Source organism: Kryptolebias marmoratus, linkage group LG15, assembly GCF_001649575.2.
Source record: "Kryptolebias marmoratus isolate JLee-2015 linkage group LG15, ASM164957v2, whole genome shotgun sequence".
Lineage (NCBI taxonomy): Eukaryota > Metazoa > Chordata > Actinopteri > Cyprinodontiformes > Rivulidae > Kryptolebias > Kryptolebias marmoratus.
Window position 1 is genome coordinate 13,014,558 of NC_051444.1, and position 23,450 is coordinate 13,038,007.

General features: G+C 36.7%; 1 long non-coding RNA gene across 1 annotated transcript in view; it reads right to left on the reverse strand.

The window, feature by feature from the left end:
• Positions 1 to 456: 456 nt before the first annotated feature.
• The window catches only part of LOC112450583, a 34,188-nt gene continuing 11,194 nt past the window's right edge, over positions 457 to 23,450 (reverse strand). Inside the window, exons 2-3 of the long non-coding RNA XR_003039245.2 lie at positions 1,223 to 1,355; positions 457 to 1,024 (exon numbers count right to left, since the gene is read on the reverse strand). This is a non-coding gene — a long non-coding RNA (uncharacterized LOC112450583). The remainder of the gene's footprint in view (positions 1,025 to 1,222; positions 1,356 to 23,450) is intronic.

Here is a 23,450-nt window from a genome sequence, read left to right on the forward strand (position 1 = left end):
CATTTTCATTTACTTCTTTGAGGATGGGTCACAGAAGCAGCTGGTCCAGAAGGGAAAGCCTGACATCCCTCATCCTAGTGCTTCTCTCCAGCTCCTCCTGGGGGATTCTTGGGGTTTCCCTGGCCAGAAGGAATCCCTACAGTGAGTTTTGGGTCTGCCCCAGGGTCTCCTTCTGGTGTAACATACCTGAAAATCCTCCAGCTGGAGGAGAGGTAGCAAGGTGACATTCCTACATCTCTAGAATCATGTACGGTGTTGAAAATCAACACACACGCCCCCAGCCTCACCTAACATCCAGCTCACACAACACTGACCTCGGATACTCGCCATGTGGACAGTGGGTCTATGTGGAATAGCTCTTTCTGTCATGTAATTTTTTGTAATTGTAGTTTAATTTAGGTTCAAATAATGCCCAGTGTTTTATTGACAGTAAAGATATTCATTTTATCACTACATCAAGAGATCAATTAAAGGGACCCAGAAAAAAGAGAAGAAATCACAAGTCATCAACTCTGTTATGTAATCCTAATTTATTGAAATATATTGGTATTAGCAGGGCAGAAAAAAAAATCCTCTTTTCCTCAGTAAAATAGATTTTACCATCATTATTAGTAGAATATTAGGATACTTAAAGTCTTGCCTCTGCTCAACTTAATCATCTATCTGTCAAGGTTCCATTATCAAGTAGTATGGAAAAGAGAAACACACAGGTAACCATATTATAATAGGTGTGCACTTGTCCTTCACCCAGGGATGTGTTATCTTCTTATGACTCAACCCATATCTGCTTCGCTCTCCATCTGGCCTGCTGGCCCCAGATGCATGTGCCAGACTATTCCCTGATTGGGCCATCTGGGCAACTCTCTGCTGGAGCTCAACAGAAAGCAAATATAGAGTTATTTCTTGTTGGACTGCTCTTTTTTTTTTTTTAATGTGCCGCCACCCAAAACTTGAACACACATTCAAACGGATGGCACCGCTAAATGGAAAACAGTCTTTTGGGCAGAGTGCTTGCCTCCTCGTCCTGAAAAAGAGAGAGCAGTGTTATACAAAGAGTTTTATCCTCCACTGCTGAAAGCTTTATTTAGAAGGAGGTCATTCATTGGGGTTACTTTATGTGGATGCTGCTTTTCACTGTGATGTTTGAGTACTGTGAACTAATAAATTGGAAAAAAAAAACATGTTACAAGTAAAACCCACCAACATCCCCCTCTCTTTTTACCTATTCAGGAAGAGAGTAGAGGCCTTCCAGGGTCATTTGCAGCACTGAAATTTCAGCTCCAGTGCAGCCTGGTGGTCATTAAATGCAGTTATCATCCTACAGACAGCTGGACAATCTGCTGCTGAATGTATAACTGCAAAGAAGATTAAATATGCCATTTATATGTAACCTAAACATTTTAACAATAATAAAAAAACGTTGTTGTTGTTGTTGTTGTTAAAGCACTGCTCCATGTGTTCCTGTTCATTTTTGTATTTTGTGCAAAATACTCTGTAAATATGAACACCTTGATGAAACGCTTGCTTTTGTTTTTTTGTTTTTTTTCCTTCTTCATTTCCTGAGCAATACGTTTCATCCATCATTTTATAATATTGTTTATTTTGGTCCTTTTAGAGGATGCTAATAAAAACTCTCTCTGAAATAAAAATGTCAAACTATCGAATAAATACATTTCAGTCTGTTCTTCCAGTCACAGAAACCATGCTGTCAAAGCATGATTAGAAACAGAAAAATAAGTTTTATGTGAACAATTGATCTAGTTTAATAAGGCTCTTTGAACTTTTATTGTTAAACAGCTATGTCTCTTAAATATTACTAATGTGAATAATCAGCAGACTCTTTACTGGAAGACTTGATTTGGGTCATCCATCAGATGTGATTATCAGTTAGAGTTAAGGAAGACAAATTATAGGCAGTAGATGTCAAGAATATCATCTAAACTGAAATAAAATCAAGCCAGTTACTCATTTTCTTCCCCAAAATTTATCATAGCGTTACAGACAAGTCTGTGTTCCAACAAACAGTGGGACAAAAATCTGCCCCACAGACTTGCAAGGTGAACTTGTGCAGACCCCTATGGCAGTGACTTTGTCAGCAGCTGCCTCACACTGCAGCATAATGTGCCCATGCACACCACATAAACTGCTCAGATTTGGCCCAAGTCAAAACACCACAGGAGCCAAAAACATTGTCCAAGCCTAAACTAAAAATCCTTGAGGTATGATGGAACAAGTCTAATCAATGTAGGTCCCACTGTCCAGCCCACAGGTTCTAGCTGGCCTGCTTCTAAATGTCCAGGGCTAGACACCTCAGAAAAAAACTCAGTTACTCGATGTGCATGCTCCAAAAGGTCATGGTTGTTCAGCCATCACCAGGCAGACACATGTTATAAAAGCAAATGTTTTTTTGTTCTTCTTTATACTTGACAATCAAAACACTGCAGTTATCTATCATCAACATTTCAACCAACTGGGAATCAATGAGTGATATGCCAAAAAAAAAAATGAAATAAGAGTCAGCTTAAAACTTAGCTGTGCTTATATACGCTAAATAGACATTACATAACTACAAAAACAAGCATGCATTGATTGGAAAATATGTAACTTTTTAAACAAGTCTTGTGATTGTCTGTTATGCTGTTATTTTTCTGTTACAGAGATTAAAATTTAGGAAACTTCCTAAAATAGTAAAGTAAACAGATTACCAGAAACTTTAGTACTGGTCTGCACACAAGCATTTAAAAAAAAAATGTTAAATGAGGACTTATTAAAACTGCTTAGCTATCATATGAACTCTTTCTTTTTATTCCAAAATACTCCAGTAAGAGGTATGAATATTTTGCTCCATATCGAATATCCCACTGAAGACAGTGTGGGCAAAAGTTGGTTAGTGTCTTAAAGCTAGGTGTCTAGTTATGAGAAAAGGAGGAAACAAAAAATACTGTTCTCCAATTAAATCTTTCAGTTCTAACTCTAAGATTTGCAGCTCTGCAACCTATTGTGAAACTGGAATATCACATCCTTTTAATCTATCAAAATAATTAAGTTCCACTTTTGCATGCCCGAATATTTCGTTGGGATTTTAGTTACATGAAATATAAAAGTTACAGTTTTACACAAAGGTTTCAACTAAATACAATACAAATTTTAAATGTTGAATTTTAAATTTATGAATATATATTTTAAAATCTCCCACAGACGTCAGCTGTCAATGAGTCTTTACTGTAAAATGACCCATCTTTGGTTGGTGAGACAGTAATAGATCTTTTTATAGCCTCGCCTCTGTAGCACTGACAGCTTCTTAGCACAGTTGAGTCATCATGTACTGTATGAGCTACGCTGGCAGATCCTGGGACAGCACATCAAAATAAGATGAGATAGTGTGCAGGCCTTCATCAGTTCTCATCAGGCTGTCAGGCATGTAGAACCCTTTACCAAAACCCTCTCCACATCAAACCAGAACCCTGTAATGGGAACATATAAAACATTATGTAACATTACATTATATACAGTAAGATACCATTGTGTAATACAATGTTTGGTAAAACAACTAGAAACATATTAAATATGCAAATATTATTTTTGTCATGAAAAAAAATTGTACTGGTTTTGTTTGAAAGTTTGGGGTTTAAAAGCAGGTAATGTATTAGATGTGTCATTTTTTTTAATGATACGGAATAAATAAACAATCAAACAAAGAAATTTACTCTTATCACTATATCAGACTTGTGTATTGATTTAGAGTGCTAAAATGATTTAGTGACTACCCTAATATCCAATGGGCAGCCCCAGAGGGAAATCGTATACCTAAGATCCAAATCCCTCAAATAATCTCTCAGCAAAATATTGGGCCCTTGCAGTGTAAGCTCAAGATGTGCTGTAGTGGTAAACACACTTGATCAGATAAGAATCTGGTGTTAAGCCAAAGAGTGCATGCTTGTGAAGGCTCAGGTCTGTGCCAGAGACAGATGGCAACAATACACCTTTGCAAAAAATAATAAAAAAGATTAGTGAAGAGAGCAGCAGACGACAGCTCCATGCAGAACAGGAAGAAACGGGGCAAAAACAGGGTTGGGTGGAGGGGGGTGGTTGGTGTTATCAGAGGAGAGCATAAAGGACATTGTACTTTTGGAAGATGGGCAGAAAAAACTAAGGGACAGATGGAAAAGATATGAGAGGCCTTGATTGGAGGAGTCATGTTTCAAAATCATGTCTTTTTTTACCGCTTTATGTAAAAGAACAGTCTCAACTGAATCAAGATTATGGAGGTAATTTTACATATTAGAACATTTATTGTAATATATTAATATGAAACAGATGTTTTCTTTTTTCTGCATGCAAATTATCCTCCAGCAAAACTCACTCCTATAATTATATACAACGAAAATACACATCAGCTAAAAACATTTGAGAAAGCTATTTCATCTCTGCTGAAAAACTGATAACATTTCTGAATTTTTTCAGTATCATGACCTAAGACAGATGCTAGTTAGAATATAAATTGTGAACACAAAGTTGAAATCACTTGGCTGCAGAGTTGTACCCTTCACCGTGACCCTGTGAGCAAATGAGACAACAAACACAAAAGACAGATGGGCAAAGAGTAGTGGGGTTTCAGTCCAGTTGTGATCAACCTGACTCAACATTTCCACCATCGGCCACGTCTCTGATTTTGTCAGAGATTCAAAAATGTCTGAACTACTTTTTTTGATGCATTTCAGCAGATGAAAAAGATTCACGTGAGCTGCAAAGCTGATCAAACTAAAGCACAGAACAAACTTACACACATGTTGATTTTTGACTTTTCATTTCTTATTTTTGATGAATTTTTGTTCGATCTTTCCAGTGAATAAATACCATTCCTGTTTCTCTTGATAGAGACTGTTTCTAATATTCGTATAATTCAACATGATAACTTGCACTTTTTTTGCTGATCATCTAGAAATGTTTGCAGCATTTGTACTAAATCTATAAGATGGTTTATTTTCAGTGAGTTGCAGATTTTTCTTTTAAAAGGGATAGTCTGGTCATTTTTGTAGTGATGTTCTGTTAAATTGTATCAATACTCAGTATCTTATTATTTATGACATTAGTCATACACTATAGAGTATGAGGAAAAAGGGGAGAAATGGTTGTCCTGGCCAGGCTAATGGCTGGTCAAACAAGGGCCAATTTTATGTTGTTTTTCAGGCTTATTAAACAACTCTCTAAAGGACAACATATCAGTGTGAAAAAACACTCCATTAGATTTTATTAATTATCTATCCAGTCCTTGCTTGGCAAGCCATTAGCCTTGCCTGGACAAAGACTTCTGTGCTCTACGACTGATGTCACAGCTGATAAGGTACTAACTACTGATAACTATTTGACATAACATCACAAAAATGACCAGGATAAACATTTAAGGAGAACAAATTTCAAAAACAAAAAACAAAAGAGGAGGTTCAGTTCCTCGTAGATAACTGCCACAAAGAGAGAAAGCTCAAAAAGTAACAAATTATAATACAGAAACAAGGTATTTGTGCGATTTCGGTTTGTGTTTTATAGTGTAATAATTTTCATTATTCTTTGTAAACTTATTTTGTACATTTATAAAACAAAACATAGATTTTGTTATTATTCATAAAGCAAATTATACCAGAAAAGATCCGAATCTGGTAGATTTTTCAAGCGAACACATAATATTTTGGTTCCACCCAACCCAGTTTTAAATTCATATATTCTGGAACCAAAGGCAGCTACAATTGCTTTCTTTTCCACGAAACATTGATTTGGAGTGAACCATATTTACAGTTAAAAATTTATGGAGTGAAATAAAAAGCAAACATTTCTCACAAAATGTATTTTAAACCTGAACATCAGTGGTGCGCGAGTTTTATTTTTTTATAAGTAATAAGCCCAGCCAAAAAAAGTCTCCCACATTTATATAAAGGGTGAATCTAACACATGTTTTATTCCTTTGATCCGGGCTTTGATTTGGAGAACACGGACAAATCTCTCTCAAAGCTTAAAACAACCTGTCTGTCATGGTGTTAATAATCTAAACATAGCACTGCTTCGCTACAAGAAGCTGAGAATGGCACAAAACTCTCCTGATATTCTGTGGTTATTGTTTGCACTAAATAGCTCATTAGTTCAATGAAACCTGATGAAAATTAGCTCCTGTAAAAATGTCATGCTTTAATTTTTTTTTATGCATTAATTATGTTTTCTGGAAGAGTGGTTTATGTTACCATCTAACAAGTATGAATGCTAGATGTGGCTTTGTTGTCTTTCAGTAAAACACTTGACCATCAAATATCCCTGTCTACAGGGTATATGTGCATCTATGCATATTTACCCATAATTATTTCTGCATGTTTTTTTTTTTACACAGGCTTGTCGACATAACCTGACAACATGCGTGCAAACGCGTCGTACTTATTTATCCTGTGCAGCTGGTGTGCACACCCTGCATGTGTAAGTGGAGGAACTGCTTATTTAACAAGAAGGAAAAACAGTTACTTGTTTGATTAACATCAATTCAAATTCTGTCTCTCATCTAACTAACTAAAGCTACGGTCACACAGTGTTTTCTTGTCTCCCTCAATTTGAATCTCAATGCTCCCCCCATTTTCACTCGGCGGCATCTTTAATAAAGGCTGCTGCTTGTCAACGAGGGTGTCCTGTCTCTAGTGAGATGTTTAATAAAGCAGAGATGTTCTGCCCACATCCAGAGGCTTTGAGAGGGAAGAAGGGGGGGAATGAAGACTATTATTCAGTCAAGAAAAACAAGAGGCTTTAACATACAAGCAGCGCTATAGAGAAGCAGCAGTGAACTTTATTCCTGTTCTTTTTTAATGTGTTTTTCTCTCCCAGAGTCTAATAGCTTCCCCGGACCCAGACAGCTTCACATTAATTGGCCAAAGAGGCAATGCCAAGGCTATTCTGTTCAGGTTCTCTGGTGCTGCCACCGCAACTCAATATAGACCTTGAAGTTCATTCTTTTTCTCTCTGTTTGACTATTTTATTCTCTCTCCTTCACACTGTCTAGCCTCTCTTTCTCCATCTCCTTTATCTAAGCATAGTATCCTATAGTCCTTGTCTTTCTCTTTCACAAACACAGTCTTTGGCACTTCATCCTCCCTTTTTCTCCATGCCACATTGATTCCTCTTGGTTTTTTTCCACCTCATCTTCTACACCCTCTTGAAGTTCCTTCTCTCTTTCGTCTCCCTTTTCTCTGTGCAGCTCTCCTTCACTCTCTCAGTCAGGAGCATATTAAGCAGGGGCTTAACAGCAAGCCACAGCTAATTTAAACCAGCGCTCGGTGAGACTCAGAGGCCAACTCAGCAGGACGGAAGCACAAGAGGCACCCTGAGGACCTCTTCTCTCCCTCTCTCATTCCTCTGAGGAACCTCAAAGTGCAAAGGTTTTTGTCCTTTTGTGTTAAAAGTTGTCAGACATCATACATGTTAGATAAAAGTTTCTTTTGTTGTCCTGCGTCTATGGATGCTCCTTAGACGTGTGTGTGTGTGTGTGTGTGTGTGTGTGTGTGTGTGTGTGTGTGTGTGTGTGTGTGTGTGTGTGTGTGTGTGTGTGTGTGAGAGGAGTGGGTGGTGGTGGAGCGGATTATTTTAAAGAGAGAGAAGTGCTGCTTTTTATCTGGTACCCCCTTCTGTGCCTGGTAAATGACTGAACAAATAAGTTATCAAATAATGCCTAGTTGAATTTTTCCCCCCATTATTTAATATCTGAACTTCAGCCTGACTAGCCTACCTCCTGCCATGAATATTATGACTGTATTTTAGATTATGATACCTGAAGAGGCTATTTGACATTTTACGTTAAATCTACAGTATTTTCAAAATGTCTACTTGTAAAAACTATGAGCTAATGCCCCTGAAGTTACACTGTGTCCTTAGTATTATGTTGTTCTGCATTCTTATTGGCTTTGCAGTGGTGCTGTGACAGTCTGCATGAGCTTAATTGTGTTAATTGGCTGCACCCGTGAAGGTGTAGACTCATGGTGTGGTTTGACAGGAGATCACCACTATGGCTACTGCTCATCTAATGTGTTGTCTCAAACCTTTTTAGTGTGGAATGGCTGTTTTGAACACTCCTAGAGTACAAACTGATGTGTTTAGTTTACATTTCATGTCACTATTAGTAAGTGTGTTCCCAGAAAATAGAACCCTCTCATATTGTCAAATATAGTGAAATTAGTCAACTTCATCTGGTGATATTAGATTATATGTTTGGTTTTAACACTGGCTGTCACAACTACACTAAACTTAAGCCTAAATTTCAGTATTGCAAGAACTAAGCTATGCCATACACCTATACATCTACTAACTCTAGTTAATTTGATCTTGTTGAAACAGACTTTGGAGAGCAATGCCAACTTTACTTAAGTATTGACTCAATAGTCTAACAATCCTCAGGCACGTTCCTCGTTCACATGCAAACTATGTTTCATCTCAAAAGGCAAGACCATGTCATACTTATAATAAATGAATTTCAAGATTTAATCAGCTAACATCCTCCAACCACTCGCAAGCAGCTCTCTTCAAATAACTGAAAATGGAACGATAGATGTGTGATCGCAACCAGAGCCTTTTCAACTTTGTTATTTCATTTCAAACAACAACAAAATTGAGTCACCATTGATACAATGTGCATCCCCCCTACCTTGTGCCTCTCATGTCATAAAATATTGAGGGCTTTTGACAGCTCATTCTCTTTAAAAAATAAAATATATAAACATGTCAGTTGGAGTCAGCACTTGCTCAAAGTCTAGCCTCCCCGTAGAGCACATAGTAATTCAGTCCATCTAGATCGAAGAACTGCAGCGCTTAGCTTAGTCACAAGCCTGAGCAAAGGCAGACACACCACAGAAAGACAGCTATCGATCAGAGCGAAGCTGTCAGAGGTTTGAGGGAGAGGTTCCCTGGAAAGTGCAGCTAATGAGCTCTGCTTTCCTCCCACAGCAGCCTTTGATTCATTGAAGTTGGAGAGGGAGAGGAAGGCATACATGTACTATGGTAAACGTACAGTTTAGTGCCACAGTCAATGAAGAGAAAGCAGCATCATTCTTTTCTTTGAGACTAAATCCCACACAGATTTCTATATCCTGTCGTCTTGGTGTTTTCAGGAGTAGAAGCAATTGAAAGGCAAGTGTGTTGAGATCAAATCAAGTATCCCTTACATACAACATTGATCAGAAGTTTGAGGGAGAATTAACCAGTAGTCTCCTCCTGATAGTTTGGTGGCATGGCAGAAAATAAATGTTTCAGATAAACAGAGGTCCAGAACAAATAAAAGAAAGATGGTAAAAGGATGAAGAACAACACACATGAGAGAGAGAGAATCTTATGCTCATTACACTAAGTGTTAGACTTGAATCATCACATCAGTCATCTGTGTCAATGTACAAACAACAATTCACCACCTCATAGGTGAACAATAGTTTGAATAAATCATTTCATGTGGTAAATTTAAAGAAGAAAAACTTAAAGTTCAGGTAAATTCTTGATAATAAGACTGCAGCACTGAAATAAGTCCTAACATGAAGGTTTTTGTGCATTTTTTTAAATAATGTGTTAATGACAATATTTAGAAAACACCACACAAACTCTGGTGTGATTTGAATTGGCAAAGACAAACATACTTTTAACTAAATTGTAATTTATTCTCCTCTGATTATTGTTGTAGTACCAATTTGCAACACAACTTATCTCAAAATTACAATTCATTCAATTAAATCTGCTTAATTCCAATACATTCCAGTCATAACTTAACCTAAAACAATTTATTTTTTATAATCTTAGGGATATTGTATTGAGTAGCGTTATGAATGCGGGCAGACTAAGGGTCAAATTTACTATCTGGGACAAAATCCATGAGAGTTTCAGAATCTGAGAGCAAAATTCAGAAATTCATTGATTTACAAACTCAGGCACAACCAACTCATTTTAATAATGACCTAAGCAGTCATCCAGGACCAGTGAAAATTAGCATGGAGCTGCAAACAGACCTGTTGGTAATCAGAAACCTATAATTACCAATGACACATACAAGTTTCTGTTGTTCTCATACGCCGCACAATGCATTCTTTGGCTCAGCTCAAAATGAATTGTTGTTCTGATGGATAAGAAAAAAATCCCTTCAGGGGTATAACAAGGCTTCATTTCTCAGACAGTGATTTTACATAAAGCAAAGCCTTAAATGTAGCCAAATTACAATATTAAGAAAAATATTCTGAACAAACAGTCAAAAATCTGCTCAGTCTTCTGTCCGCCCTGAGATGACTGTGAGCAGATGTTGAGTTCTAAAAGTCAATAATCACTGCGACTGTGCCATTTGGTAATTACCTCCGTCAGGGAGGTCATGTTTTCAGTGGTGCTGCTTGATTTGTTTGTCCATCTGTTGGCAAGATTACTCGAAACTAATGAAGATATTTTGACAAAATTGTCAGGAAATGTTGGGGTTATCATTAAAAAGGAAGAAGTTATTAAATTTTGGTGGTGATCCGGATCACGATCCAGATTCAACAATTTTTTAATGACCCATGGCCTTGGCAAAGGTTTGCACTCTCCGAGTTCTTCTAGTTTTACATATTTCTGGTGTAATGCTGGTGAAAATAATTTCAAAACGCATAAAAAAATGAAGGAAAAAAATATAAAGAACTGAAAAAAGTTTCAGCATGTATGCCATAACTCCCTTTAATCTGAGATTCCTGTTTTGTTTTGTTTTTTTAATTAAAAATATGGTTTGACACATGTTTTTCCTTCGAATACTCAATGCTGTGCAAGACTGCATCCTTCAGATTGCAATAGTACCAGCTTTATCACGTGTCAAAAATAAGACGTGCATTTTGCTGTCAGTAAGTATTGGATGATTTGAAGTAAGTTGCAAATCGAAACCTTACTTGACTTTGTATACTTCTAATAAACACTCCTCTTCAAATTCTGTGCTGTGAAAAGATACTTATTCATAGTAAGTTCTTTCAGCTGCTCCCATCTTCAGGGGTTGCCACAGCTAGCAAACTCACATGAACAATCTGGCAATTTTATTACACCAGATGCTCATCCTGATGCAACCTGGGCTCAAACCTGCAACCTCCTCAGGATTACAAGCCTGCTGCACTGACCACCAAGCCACTGCAGCCTCCAGGAACGTCTCATAAATACAAATGCAAAAGAGCTGAAGATAAAAATTAATTCGTTCACATTTTCAAGCTTATAATTTAAATCATGTTCATGATAGAATTTTAAAACTTCACAGTTAAAATGTCATTATTATATGCCCTGTAGTTAATCTGGGCCCAAGTAGAATAATATGAAGCTAACAGAAAAGCATTCTTTCTTAATTATGCCTTATGACCACCATTTTTTTACTGTTGGTATTTTCTATCTTTTTTTCTTGTTGTTTTTGTGTGTTCGCGAACTGCAGCATTTGGGCAGAAAGTGTATAGACACAGTATTGGCCACACACAGGAGGAACGGCTCTAAAAACGAAGCGACCAACTACAAGTGCTGTTTCTTCATTCCAGCTTCTTGTCTGTGTGCACATCTATCAAACAGGTTCATCCAGGCTATGCAGAAGGGCTCCTGAGTGGGGCTGTGGATGTGTTTATCTGTGCTGTATCACTGGCTGGCCTCTTCTTGAATCTGTGCAACCTTACGTTTTCTTACTTTTATACTTTAGCTTAACCACCGCTGCTGCTCATTTAGCAGTGGAGGAAGGACAAAGTTTGAATGTTTGGTTTGAAAAGGGTAGCTGGAAATTGTTGCTTTGAAGGACTAAATTATGAACTTAAAGAGCTGAAAAACTAAAATGACTGTTTGTCAGAATACACTGTATGCATTTAAAACAATGCATAATTTTAAGCTATTTGCTGCAGCACTCAATAGTTTGTGCTATGTTTAATTTAATGTATCTTTGAAATAAAAATCATCTTCCTTTTATACAATTTGGAGCTGCTTTTTTGCTTCCACTTTAGCTGTGGTGCTCCATTGGGGATGTGGATGTGTCAGGAAGGAGGACAGACCTCTAATTAGTTGCTTTCTTTCTCTTGGGAAAGGAGGGGCACTGTGATGCTGTCCCTGCTTCCTAATGAGCGCACTGGAGACCACCAAGACAAACCCACTCTCAGTAGACCAGCGGTATACAGTCTATAGTGCACATAATGCGCTTCAAACTGTTTGTCCCTTAAGGTGTCGCTTCTTCTTCTTTGTCCATCTTCGTGGTGCTCCATATTTCTCCCTCAGATATTATATTTTACTACTCTGGCAGCCTGGCCCATCACTCTCTAGCAACAACAAGACCGTTTTCCCTGAAGACATTCACACAGAAAATCATTGCCCAGGTATTGGAGACAATTACACTATACAATGCCCCATTATTGCTCCAGTGTGCCCAGCAAAACATCAATATACACCTCCTTAAGCTCCCAGAAAGGAGGTTTTAATCTGAAGCAATAACGCTGCTGAAGATAATAAATTACTTGAGTGTCTGAACATATTTAAGTAGGCGATTACTTTCACAGTTTGGGGGAGAGCAGCAGGATCATCATCTGTTGACTTTCACAGGGGAGGAAGTCTGAAGCTCCGTGTAAGAGACAGCTTAGTGTTATGTTGGGGTTTGATTAAGGAACGCTCTCATTAAAAGGTTCCCTCCAGTTACTAATCAAAGCAGAGTCGATATCTGGGAATTAGCTTGCCAAACACTCTTGCCCCGCTGTTTTTTACTTTTGCTTACTGTCTCTTTTTTTCACCCTCATTTCCTTCCCACTTCATGCCCAACTTTCACTCTGTTTTTATCAGTTTGAGTCACCGGACTCCCTCGCCTCTTCCTTTTCTTCTTCCTTCTACTTGCCGTTCATCGCTTCCTGCCTGCTTTACCCTCTCTTGTGGCAATAATTTATTTATCACAGTAAACAAAAGGGGCAAGTCCCAGTATTTTCAGTCAGCTGGTACAGAGTCATCCTCAGAGACGGGGGTCATTTGGTCAGGAAACTACAGTTTCATTTTTATTCAAAAGTTTTGCAATGTGTGGGAGATCTCTTGCGCTTGGTTAATTTGGGCTAAGGTTGGGAAATTTCTCAATTCAGCTCTGATGAAGCGGCAAGACACAACTGAAAGTTTGCAGTTGACACGAAATTATAGAACACCTTTTATTTGGGGATTTTCTGGCCTCAGCAAAACAGTAAAGTCGTACTTTTAGCTTGATATAATCTGATATGATGCTACTGTAAAAATAATTGCTAAATTAAGTTTGTGCAAAACAGCAAATATTAAGAAAAAAAACTTAGCTTCAACAAAAAGGTAAAGTTAATGTGTAGTGAAATTACTGGGAATTAAAGAACTTAGAGTCATATTTGGTTAAGAAATCTAAGATATTTGATGAACATACCTTGTTTACATTGTTGTGACAATTAAGATTCAACGTCTTGCTGATAAAGCCATCCGTTTAGACAAAAATGACTGCATCTCATTGAAAGGGTCATAAAAGCTTGTTCAATTTTTAAAACCATTTACTTTGGCCAGAGCAACTTGATTTAAATAGGCACTCAATGTTGCAAATGTTTCTTTTTCTGAATGCTGACAAACAACCAAGTTTGAAAATTTGGCTAATAGACTTTACAGAAGAAGATCTGGAGGTCTGAAGTTAACATTTTAAGGTCTGTGAGCCACATCTTAAACAGATTGTCTGAATTTCCAATCCCACTTACTTTGTCAGTGTTTAAAGGTTTTATATGTGCTGTAAACCCATTTGGTAATGAAAACAAATGTTACAAGGCTTTAGGTAAGATAACTGTTTTTGTTAGCCACCAAATGCCACATCCAGACCATTCATAGTTTTTATTGTTATAGAAAAATAAATATATGAACTTACATATTGGTTTGCTTTTAATTTGAACTATACTTTATTCTCTTGTCAAAATGTTTAATCTTGCATTTAAAAAAAAATGAAATGGCAGCACTCATGTGGGCTCCTTTATGCTTTAACTTTATCAGCCCGTCTGTCATCACCTGACCTTTTTCTATGAATTCCAGAGAATACTTCTAAAGGTTTCCAGCAAAATCCATACACTTTGTATGATCATGCCCTTCACCAACCACACACAGCAGGACAGCGTAGCTCCCACCAGAGCCCCTGTCATCCTTCCTGTTTTTCATACGAGTTTTAGTTTTACTTCGGTCTGTGACAGACACACGAGAGATATAAGGGCGTCAACAAAGCATCTGGGCTTCTGTCGACTGATCTCTGCGTCCTAGTCTGTTGACTCTGCTTACATGAGCTGTGTATAAAGCTACAAAAGGTTTTCTGCTTCACACTCTGCTGGCTAATTGCATCAAAGCATTTGCAGTCTGTTGTCTCAGGCCCTGTGTTTGTACAAGCATCAAAAGGATAGAGCTGCAGCCTTCGAAACCTGTGCCAGATATTATCAATCCAACATGGTGGTGCACAAGAACACAGTAACCAGAAGAGTGGAACTATGGTTTGTTTAGTTGACTTTGCATAATAAACACTATCACTGCAGTGCAAGTTAATCTTAAGTTTGCTGAAGTTAAAGAGACATAAATATTAAAGAGGTGGGGGAGCGATGGAAATATGAGGATACAAAAAGAAGACAGAGGCGTTCAAATGTTTTGCAAAACACATTAGGAAGACCTCCTCCACACTGAGACTTGGTGAAGCTCGAGCGTGTTTTCCTTTCACTAAGCATGATGATAATGTACACAACTTCTGGTTGTCTGCATGACTGTGCCTATTGTACATCCTCATAGTGCACACTTGACTTTGCGCTGTGTGTCTGACAGCAGGGTGGGCTGCACAGAGCGAGGTGTTGTTGGAGCTAAAATGCTGGCAGTGTCTGTTCATTCAGCCATGTGACATGATTTATGTTAGACACACAGAGTGTAAATGTCCTGTCTGTGACCAGCAGACCAAACAACCGACCGAACCTGAATACGAGCAAAACTGATTATATAGTGTCTTTTCAAGCTATACCGTTCTTTCTCAAACTTCTTTCCCCCTCTCTCCATCTCTCTCTGCTGTCTTGTCTATTTATCTTTCTGCTCTTTTCACCCTGTGCGTTCCTCTTTGCCCTGATTTCTTTCACCCCCACACCAGGAAACTTGGTTGCATGCCTTTGGCTATGTTATGCCGCATTCACAGCATCTCACTGCACTTCCACATGTGCTGGTCTGTGTTGCCTCCCAATATGTGTTACAGATGTGTTAACAGCCTAAGTATAGTGTGCCACCATCAGCTTGTAAAGAACTTTAAAAAAATAAGTGAGGAATAGCAATGACAAGCAGCTGTTAGATCAAATGTGGGGGTACAGAAAATCCACCTCTATGAAAAGGTTTGGGTGACAGTTCTGCTCAGTATTTCTCATTAGTAAAAATTCTTGTGTTGTGATTGTAAATTTTAAAATAAAAAAACAAATCTAAGAATATTTTTAGTTTTATTATTTTTTCTTTTTTTCCTGCTTTTCTTACAGTAAAATTGCTTTAGAATAAACCTTACTTTATAATCAGCATAGCCTAAATGTATGTCAGATGATTTTTGTCTTTTTCCTGCTGAGTATCTTTATTCAAAAGCATTTTTATGATCCTAATTAAATCATTTTCAATCAATTAGGTAAAATTGGAAAATAAATCAAGTAACATAAAAACAGAACTGTAGACATTACTTTTCTTCAACGTTTTAGTATGAAAAAGCATTACTTTAAATCAATGTAACATTAAACATAACATTATTACACATTTATTGAAGCTTTTGTTAGTCCTATGTTTTAAACACCACTGCATCTCCAAATATAAGGATGGAGATGGTTTTCTTGTGGTCATCAAAATTGTGGAAATATGTCTTTATAAAATTGCAATAGACAGAAAATTACTAAAGTTCAATGACACTGGCACCAGTGCACCAGGAGTGAGTTTATTCATTGCACTCAAGCTTGAAATACCAAAACTTCCATATTACCAGTTTTGGATAATACACCAAAATCTCTCTATATGTTTGTGATTCTTTTGTCATAATTTTGAGGGCTTTGTTTATGTTTTTGATTTATTAGATTGTTTATATTTGGTATTAGCCACCGGGTGATCCTGATACCAGCTCTTCACTCTTGTGAATATTACTAATACTGTTAATGTTTATTTTCAGTAATTTACCTTTATATTGAATTTTCTTTTGCTCTATTTTACTCAAGCATTCATATCTTCAACAAGCTGGGCTCCTTGTATTCCTTCCATTCTAATATAAAAACTTTTTGTTCGCTTAACAAACTTTAATGAGTCAAACCCTGACCTTTGCCTGCAGTGGAACGCTGAGAGACGCAACCATGAATTTTGAAAACAAGGAAAAAGGAAGATGTGTCCAACAATCTGTTGTTTGCCAATCTTTTTGTCAAAAATCTAATGCTCCAGCTCAATGTTTTCCCACTTTAAGCATCTAAAACTTCACCCTTTATCCAAACTAACAAAAAAAAGCCTGGATTGTTTAAAGGACAAAGTAAGATTAGGTTTGAGAAGTGTGAGGAGAGGGGAGCTGGCAGGAGGAGTCAAAAATATAATACAGATACAAGCTGAAAAGGAGAGGGAGAGGTGGTAAATAAAGGACACAAAAACAGGTTTGAACAGAGGTGACTGTCAACCTCCATGTGTCCAGGTGCAGAAATGATGCAGAGTGGCAGATTGTGTGCACGAATCACTGTGGCATGTTGAATATTTATGAAGCAGACAGAAGCAAGTCTAGGTGCGAAAGGAAGAGATGGACGCACAAAGGATATTGGAAGGGACAGGCTGTCTCCTCTTATGGATAATGACAACCCCAGTATCAGATTAAAGCACAGACAGCTGCTGCAGTGATGTTAAGACCTCCACAAGGCTTCTGATATTACCACAAATACAGCAAAGGAGCAGAAAAAAAATACTGATTAAGACAATGACATCAACACATTAGGGATAATTAAATTAAAAATAAAATTTTGAAATCTGAAAGAAAAGTAAAGGCTGAAACATTTCAAATGTTTGTTTGTTTTACCTGTAAACAAAAACAGAATTATTCGCTAAATAAGAAACTAAAGTTCATAAAATCAATAAAACCTGTCAGAATTTTAAGAAATTTTTAGGATTACATGTACATCCACCTATGAAATGCTTTCGATCTAAAATACAGAAGTCACATAGATTTATAGTGTTGTTTACTAAGGGTGGTGCTCAAATCTTCCCAACAAATCGCATCCCACTTCCGACCCAGCAGTTGCCATTTTATAACCAACGGTATACGTTGCATACCAGTTGGATATAAAATTGTTACGACTTTGCACTCAAGCACTTAAACAATTACCAGTTTGCATCCATTTGTGTGTTTTCCCATGATCCATAAAATCCTGTATGTGCTGAATAGATACAACACTGCAAAATGAAATGTCAAAATATCAATTTTGCATTAAACAGATATGCTAGCACAAATTTCACACATTCCTCCTGGAAATGCCCAAAGGCTGTACCAGAAGTTTTACAGTTCGCTGCAGCTGCTGCTATTTACAGTTGCAAATAACCATAGTGTTTAATTAAAATAGTTGTGTAAGGCAAAACTGACAGCAGTGTAAACGCTTTTAAATTCGTGTTCACATGACAATTTGAAGAGTAGTTTTGTGTGGGGCAGCTTTGGTCAAGACAGGGAGGTTGTCTTCCAGCCAGAGTATTAGGGATTTGATCTCCAACCCTTAGGCAAGACACCGACACTGCTCCTGAAGAGTGCTGAACATAGAGAGTGTAAAATATATAACTGAAAGTATTAAACGTGTGTGTGAATGAGAGAAATTGTAAAGCACTTTGCAAAATCTGAAGGGGTGAAAAAAAAAGTTGGTATGTGAGAGTGGACCATTTATCATTTAAGACAGCAGCAATCTACTTTGGCATTGGCCCTTCTCAGACTTGCTGTTAGCTCACCAAGCCAATCAAAATTTATTCTTGTTTCTCCAAGCTGACATTGTTCCAAGAGCTATCTACAACAAGAAATTAATTGTTCATGATCTCTCCACAGATCCCCACTTGAACTTGAACCCCGTTTAAGCTATGCCTTTAATATTCAGATTAAATAAAAAAGGTATTTGGTGCCAATATTCCACAAAAAAAAAACACTTATTTTCACTGTTTAACTGCTCTAACATAAAGGAGCAACCAGTCTAAAGAATCCCCATGCACAAACACAGTGGCACACATAACTATGTAAAATTAGAGCTTCGAGTTCCTGCTGGCAATGAAACTTCCTGGTTTGGGAGAGAAGCATCTGGACAATACTTTCCCAGAGGCTCACATGCTGGCAACTAACTGAGGAGTCCCCACTGTGTCTGTCGATGGAATACAGAGCACAGCAGCACACCGTGTCCTGAATAACACATCAGTCAGACAACTGGGGCTAATTCTCATGTCGAAGGGGACAACATAGAAAAAGGAGGATAACTAAAACTTCCTCATGATGCAAATTAGACTTATGAAAATTATGTTCTGAAGGTTACCTACACTAGTCTGCATGTTTGTCAGCAGAAACATGAGTTCAAATTACATTTTGTGACAAATATTATGTCGCACTTTTCACTGGACAGTCTTGACTTAAAAATGAAGCATCTATGTCTTGTCCTCCTTGTCCTGTGTTTGGTTGTAAGTTTCAGCAGAGATGTAAGAAAAAGGGAAAGCAGACGCCATTCGGTCAACAAAAACAAAATCACAAAGAGACACTTGGATAGAATGAGGACAGTTTGGTTTAGACCAGGAGGAGAGCAGCCACAGCAGCTGTTCATGTTTCCCTTTTCTCTTTGAGGATGTCTACCATCACAGCATGGCACCATACCCTGGGGATCACTCAGATAAAAAATGTTTTAAAAACTCATAAAACATACCCCAGTCTCCATGCTGGAGCATTAATTGGCTCTTCTAAGGTGTGTAATCTGGCGTGCATAGTCAAATCTAAAGGTTTGCATCTGGTGTTTAACTAAAGCTTAAATAAAAATATTCTAAGTTTCCTATTTTTAATTTAATTTGTTCTTTTATTTATTTCTTCATCAGTGTTACTGCTGTGTAATATTTTTTTTCTTTGTTTGTTTGTTTTCCCAAGTAAAAATCTACTAACTGGAGTCCAAATAGCATTAGAAAGTGTGTTTCGTTCTTTAATGGCTCTAAAAACTAAAATACAGGTTGAGTGAAAGCTTAACCTCCATATGGGGCTCTATAGAATCTCTTTAAATGTTCTGAAAAAAGCTGTACAGATGTTTTCAGTGGTAGAGATGCCGTACGTTACAGTATTTTTGAACCAAGCCGAACATCTGAGTACATGATAAGATTATCAAATCTCAACATCTTACGTTTGGTGAGTAAATGGTACTGTACTGGTTTGGAGTCTTAAACTGTCAGGCTTGATTATAAAGGGACTGGTTTTTAAATTTGTTTGACTTGCGTGAGAGCAGCCCCATGCTTGAGTTTGTTACCTTCCACAAAACAGAATAATATGGGTATGAAAAACTTATTATCTCCATAAAATGAAAGGATTTATTAGTTTTTGATTTGAAAGGAGACTTGATAATGTGTGGAATAAGTTTTATCTTGTGTTTCCATCTTTAAAAAAGACAACATTCACTCAGTGAAATAATAAAGTAAAATGTAATGATATGTTTTTAATAAACACAGTTATAAACTAGATTGGACAAAAAATGCATTACAGAACAGAAATGACAAAACAAAGTCACCTAATATATATATATATATATATATATATATATATATATATATATATATATATATATATATATATATATATATATACATACATACATACACACAACACACATATACATATACATACACACACACATACATATGACTATTCTTTTGCTTTTATGATTTTTAATTTTTGACCTGAAGTTGCAATACTATTTGATTGTTTGGGACCTTTTAAAGGTTTGTTTTAGTCATTCTACTAAATTATCCATGATACTGTGTGTAAACACAAGTAGTGTGTGTTCTCATCTTTTTATTAGCTTTTATCAAAATCCTTTTTAAATATATTGTAGCCATTAGGAAATCTCTGTCATATCAAACGGATGGCTCTAAGCTTTGCAAGTAACTCACGATCAGGACATCTGGGCTGAATGGAGGGAAATGAAAATATTAAATATAGATGGCTGTTGCTGACAGCAGGGTAGAAGAGAAATAAACTCTCCAACCATGGAGCACCCTGTCAACATTATATGCCCCCATCCTTATTATCAAGAGGACCCATGTCAGCCCTGTCAGAGCGCTTGAAGTGTCCTGATATCTGTGGAAATCTTTTAAGTAGCTGTTGATCCAATGTTCTTTTTTTTAACAGTTTTTTCACATTTTCAGAAGCTTTGAAACTTCATATATTTTAGAGTTTTACAATCAGACGAATTTTAATAAACAGATTATGAACAATCCATCTTTCAGAACACATGAGGTGTTTTTATGTGCATTTATATTTGTATTTTAGTCATTTTCAGGCCATGAGTTAATTCATTCACCTGCCAAATTTGTGTACAATTTCAGCTGTCAAGGGTGACTCACTTTTAGCATGGCATACTTTTTTATAACTGTGTTTGTTGCGTAAATGTGAAAAAAAAAAAAAAATGAAATGATGTTTGTCAGCCAATGTGATGGAAAAAGTTTCATATAACTACCAATAATCCTACACTGAGGTAATAAATATCTTGTTTACCTCAAAGTAATATCACTTCCATCTTGCTTTCATTTTACTTTGAGATAAGAATAGTGTGAAACCTTGCTTCTAAGCTGGAAATGTACTCAGTCAAAAATATCAAAATGATTCTCCATCATATCATTTTTAAATGTCCAGATGTGTTATCCATGCTACTACCAGGTAGCACATTTGGTGCAGCCAGCTCATAATACAATGAACCTTGTACTAACTTTTAGCTTTTGTGATGTCCTGCTTGCTTTAAAAAATAAATGTGTTTTTTATTTTGACATAAATTTTACTCCTCAGTGTTTCGAGTTAACAAGAACATTCAAATAAATATAACCTTAGCATTTTTAATTTGTTCTATTTAAACTATACAAATGTGTTAGCGCATTTGTCGATCAGCATTTGACGTAATTTTTCCTTTTAGTGTTTGTGATTTTAAAAAAAAAAATTAAATGATGAATCACAAGAGTGTGCAACTCGCTCTCTGCTTTAAAGATAAAGTGATTATGATTCCACCAGTGTACTTAACATTTTATTGTGCCCTTTTCCTGAGATCACTGTGCATTAAATGACTAAAATTTAAACATGCCATCTGTGCAATGAGAAGTCCAATGAGTACTTTACAGATGTACAGGTAATAATATTATTCATCCCGTTTAAGTTCTTGTGAGTTGGATACTTTGAAGGCTCAAGTGTTTAATTCTGATTCCCCCAAAGCATGTTTTGTATTACAACACTTTAAACTAACTCTTAAAAAGAAAAGTTGTATTATGTGCATATAAATGGAAACAGCCCTAAATCAGAGTGAACTTTGATGCGTGTCTTTTTAGGCTTTACACTTTGGTACTCTGTTGGTATGCTGTGACAGTGCTTTTTGTTTTCAGATTTTAGTCTTGTTTGTAAGGAAGTCCTCTGGGAGCTGACAAGCTGCTGCTGAAAATTCATGATAATGCAAAGTTTGGTTGAATATTTGTGTGGGTATATATCTGAATAATGAGTCAGGAAAACATCTCTGTTGTCCTGTACAGCGTGGAGAGGTGGGTGAGATTCTTCATTCCCGGTATCCATCAAAAAGCATTCAATGTTGAGATCAAGTTTGACTTCAGTGTCTAATGAATAGTAGTTTGTGCTCTTTATTGTTATTGTGAAAGATTAGCTCATATTTTTCAATTTTTGCGCCAAACATTTTCCAGTAAAGGTTGTCTGATGGTAGGTGAAACAAATAAAACTTATTTTAATCCTTTCTTAAGCGTAAGAAAACAAAAAAAAAGGATGGGCTGAGATGAAAACTTTAGGCAAACTGGAGTTTTATTCTTTTTGAGGATTTTCTTTTCTCTCAGATTTTAGTAGAACAGCCCATCCCCTGGGCTCTGAGTCGGTGACTGATTACAGATTCTGTTGAAAACTTAGCATCAGTTTGAACTGTGCGACTGGATGCATAAATACCCATTTCATTAAGGTTTGACAGTGACGCTAACACACCATTTGCCAGCATCAAAAGGAGCCCTTTTCAGCCTTGTGGATGGTGGTGTTGTCAGTAAGCTTTATTATGATTCTTCTGTTACTCAAATAAACTCACAAGTGGACCAATAAGTGTGTCTATTTCACACATTTGTTTTGTTTATCATTTAAAATTGTTTATTTAATTCAACTTTACTGGGATTAATTTTGTGAAATACTATGTTGACAACTTTCCTCTAATGAAACACCCTTTACTCTCGTACTTTTTGGCACGTAAATGTCACATAACTGAGTGAAGTTGCATGACTCAAATCATTGATGAACAGAGACAATTTCATCAAAGTCTCAAAGTATTACTCTTATTTTTTTTCTTAAGGCCTCCTCACCATCAAACAGTGGTTGTGAGAACATCTCACCTCATGAAGTTTGTGTAACAAAATAAATATGCAAATATAATTTGAGTATTCCCAGTCTCATTTATTTTCTTCCCAGAAAAGTTTGTTTTGTTTTTGCCATCACACAACCTTTGATTAGCTGAAAGATTAGATTTGCAACACATGCAATCTGTTTTCTCTCACTGCCAGCCCAGTTGGTGACAGTAATATAAAACTTTAAAGCTTGTAGGTATCTGTCAGCTCACCTGATAGTATTTATTCACCCTTAGCATGAATAAGATCCTCTGTAAGGACACTAATTTCAGAAATAATATTCTACATGCTCAAAGCAGACTTAGTGTTTACTATATCTTTGTAAGTTTGGAGACAAATTATTATCACACATGGAAACTATGTGGGCTTGAAGTCTCAAGGAGCTCAGTTTTTTTGTTTCTTGGCATTATTAATTAGGGATATTAGAATACTTTAAAGGGTTTTTAATGCTGTAAGAGAACCTATATTCATGCTGACTTTCTTCACTCTTAAGCTGAAAAAATTACAGTTCATCAAAAAAAAGTTAAGCTTTGTCTGAGGAGGCTGAACAAAAATAAATCTCTCTGCATATCTTTTCACAATAATAAAACCTGCTGTCAAAAGTAACAGACTATCATCTTGTGCTTCCCAGCATGAAGTAAATAAGCCACTTTAAACTCTTACAGAAGGCGTTTTTGTATTTAGTTGGACTAGATTCAGTAAGTGCATAAGTGAAAATAAAAACAAATCTTCTGCTGATGCAATGTTGATGTTCTAATTAAAATATAACTTTAAAAACACACAAACAACATGTTGGCCCTTTTGTTGTTGGTAAAAGTGCTCAGGTATGACCCGCTGAAATA